The sequence below is a fragment of the Pygoscelis adeliae genome, unplaced genomic scaffold, assembly GCF_000699105.1.
Source record: "Pygoscelis adeliae isolate BGI_AS28 unplaced genomic scaffold, ASM69910v1 Scaffold114, whole genome shotgun sequence".
Taxonomy (NCBI): Eukaryota; Metazoa; Chordata; class Aves; order Sphenisciformes; family Spheniscidae; genus Pygoscelis; species Pygoscelis adeliae.
In genome coordinates this window covers 3153603-3157115 of record NW_008824587.1, presented here as the reverse complement: position 1 = coordinate 3157115, position 3513 = coordinate 3153603, and the positions used below count along the sequence as shown (strand labels likewise).

The 3513-nt window shown below is 57.2% G+C and overlaps 1 protein-coding gene across 1 annotated transcript in view; it reads left to right on the top strand.

The window, feature by feature from the left end:
* NTNG2 (netrin G2) overlaps positions 1 to 3513 on the top strand; it is a 47714-nt gene that overhangs the window by 42678 nt on the left and 1523 nt on the right. The gene's annotated exons all lie outside the window — the stretch shown is intronic.

The window sequence follows — 3513 nt, the reverse complement described above, 5'->3', positions numbered from 1 at the left end:
ACCAGATATGGCTCCATCAACCCACCCTAGATACCTGCCTAGAGCTTCCAGTGTCCCTTTGCCACCTTTTCAAGCAAACAAGAGGGGGATCTGTATTAAATCTGATGTTCTCTCTACCTGATGCCACCATAAGCTGTTCAGCGCCCACCAAACACAGCAGCACTTGGACCCAAGCCGAAGCCACCAGACCCTCCCAAGAACATTCGAGGTAAGGCCATGCCTGTCCCCAAGGACGGGGCAGGGCGGGTTTCTCCCCCAGTGCCCGTAGGCCAGGACAACCCACCCATCGTCGGCATGACCCACCATCGTACAATCTGCTCTCCTACTCAGAGTGTCCACCTCAGCTCAGTTCTGCTCATCCAGCCCCATGGAGATCTTTTTGGAGAGGTGTTTGGGGCTGGGATGGCTGCAGAGGTGTCCCTGGGCCCCAGGAGAGCCCATGGGCACCTCAGCTGCTTTGGGAAGGGGTTTCTTGCCACAGGGCGAGGGGCACGCACCTTCCCCCAGCCAAGATTAATTGGGCAAGATTAATTGGGCTGATCGGCTGCTCTGGCCCAACAGGGCCAAGCCTCCTTAGCAGATCACCCTGCTTCCAGTACCCCGTGGAGCCTCCTCACGGCCATGGCCCCCTCCTCATGAGGGATAGGCACAACCATGGGGGTTTCTATGCAGGTATATGGCCCCGAGGGCCACCAGCAGCACCCACTGCAGAGATGTGGGGCTTTGGAGCACCCCGGGGACCCACTGAGCTGCTCCTTCACCTCTGGGCTGAAGAGGAGACACCTGAGGAGGCCCCGGTGCCACAGCAGACTCACAAATGGCGTCAGAGGCAGGAGCGGGCCCGCTCTGACCATGGCTGAGCCTTAGGGGTGGGGAGCACGGCCACCTCCTGCCATCGCTATCACTGTGGGGTTGTGACCAGCACCAGTGGGATGTAGCTGGCAATGCCTACCCAGCACCTCCCTGAGAACCACGGTGCTGTGCAAGGGCTTGCACCCCACAAAAACTGGTGGGACCCATTCCTAAACACCCTGTGGGATCTCAGCGCTGCTCAACCTTGCCCCTTACTGGGGTTACCAAAGCACTAAACCCCCCAAGCACCAAACCCCATCAGCTCGATTTGGAAGCGATGGCCTTTACCCCCAGCGCCCCGGTCATTCTGTGTGGGACGGGGGTCTGGCTGGCAGCACAGCCCCGAGGAAGCACCGTCCTGGCTGGGGCAGCCCCTTACCCTGAGGGATTATCCCAGACCAACTGTGCTGGGCTGGCCCTGGGAGCCCTCTCCCCACCACGGCACTCAGATGTGTTTTATCCTCTCGCGTAGCAGCTCCAAAGAGCAAAGCAGGGCGCACAGCACACTCTGCAGGCAAGAGGCACGGGAAGAAGCCAGGTACGTGCTGGCAGGGACAAGCTGGGCTGGAGCGGCGCGTGCTTGGCAGGACCCCGTAGCAAGCCCTGCCAGATACCACCTCCGTAGCGCTTGTGCTCTTAGCTGTACTCCCAGCAGCTTTTTGGGTGCCGGTTGGCATGACCTCCATCAAACTGAGGCCATGGTCAGTAGATTTCTTTTTAAGCTTTTTAGACTGGTAGATCCTTATCCTGAATAACCCAATTCGTGCCACTGAACATGCGTAACGGGGGGATGTGCGAGTAGCTCCTCTGCCTCGGCCCCCGGCTCCGCGCATTGCAATCGCGTGGTGCATTGAGTTTTTCATGCATCAAACTTTGAGGGGAGAAGAAGAGGAGAAATCTAGCAGCTACCAGCTGGCTGGTGCAGAAATAGACGCCAGCGCTGCCAGAGCGGTGTTCTTGGCTCGGCTCGGCATTGTTCTCGTAGCAGAGCTGCTCGCGGTAGGGTAGGATGTGGAGCGGTGCTGAGCGGTGAGAAAAAGCGTGTCTCTGATTTTTCTTAAGCATCCTCAAAGAGCTCAAAACTCATCCGGCTCAAACCAGACTCTGTCCCAGTGGCTTCTATTGAAACGTATAAAGGTAAGAGGAGGGAGCGCGGTGCTCCAGGGCTCCTAGTCTTCCCCCAGGTGATGTGGCCCAGCAGCCTCCGACATGGAGAAGATGGGGAGGGTTTGCCTATCCGAGCGTGATGAGCTGTGTGTAGGAGTGCATCCCTAGGGTGAAACAACGCTTGGGAACTGCAGCAGCCAGAAGTGTTTGAGCTGAAAGTATTTGGGATTAGTCAAACAGGCAGAGGTTGTTTCACAGAGGGTCAAGATTACAACGGACTCTCAGCTCCTCCTCAGGCAGCTGTGAACCATGGGGAAACCTCTGCCCTGCTCCATCTTCCCTGGTCATCATTTCATTGAGACAAGTCTCCTCCTCCAGTCACACGTGCATGCCAACCCACACCCTTCCCTCCCATCCTTGAATGTTTAATGCTAGAACTTGGAACAAAACCCCAGCTCCAAGCCTCCCTCCTCCTTCTCTCCGAAGGCTGGGGAAGCTCAGACATGGCTGACACTGTTTCTGCTCACATTATCCCCTGCCAGTGCTGGCTGGGACACCTCCTGACCAGGGCCACAAGGCAACTAGGGTACCTCCTCTCCTCCTGCATTATACTTTTAAACTTCCAGAAAGATCCAGCATCCTGAATCTGACACTGCAAGGTAGTCACCATCCCATCACGGTAATAAAAAGCAAACACAAGAAGCAAGTAATCAAATTCCTCTGGCTACAAATTAAACCTACCTGGTTGTTTTCTAACACACGCCCGCAGCTGAGAGAGGTCAGCCCTGGGGACAGGAGCAGTGCTCGGCCAAGTGATGGTGGCATCTCCCACCCCGCCAGCAGCCTTCGCAGGCGTCCCTCTGCTGTACCAGGCAGCCCTGGTTCAAACCCTCACAGGCTCCCTCACCATCTTTCGAAGGAGCCCACGCAAGCCATGCTTTCTTGCATACACTCATTTTAAGCCTTTAACCTGAGAGTCACCATACTTCACAACTCGTATTGATTTGGGAGGTACGACAGCAAGGGGGATGCTGAGACGGGATGCTGAGGGGAAAAAGCCAGAGAAGTGGCAAGGTTTTACCTGGGCACGCAGCAGCTTCAGCTCCACTTCAGCCTTGTCCCAGGGCTTTCCCGTCACCGGAGGCAGCGAGCGCTGCTGCACCCTCTGCCAGCCCCATCCCACGGGCCTGTCCCCTCCTTGCCGCAGCAAGGCCAAGAGCAGCCTTTGGCAGAGCCTTTGCTGGGGCTCTGCACCCCAGCACAGCTCCCTTGCAGGTCCTACAGCCACCCCCCAGCCAAACCCAGGCACCAAGTTGGGCTCTGCTCATTAACAAGGCAGCTCTTTAACGAACACCTGACTCCCCTCCACAGCCCACTGGCTGCTCCCATGATTAGGCATTTCCTTAAAGAGATCATGTCCTGGGGCAGCCAGGGGCTGGCTCCTGCCTGTCCTCACCCCCAGGTGACAGAGCCCCCTGACCCCTCTCTGGTCTCTGAGCAATGACTTCCAGCCTGATCCCCCCTATGGCAGTGAAGAACAGCAGCCGCTGTGTG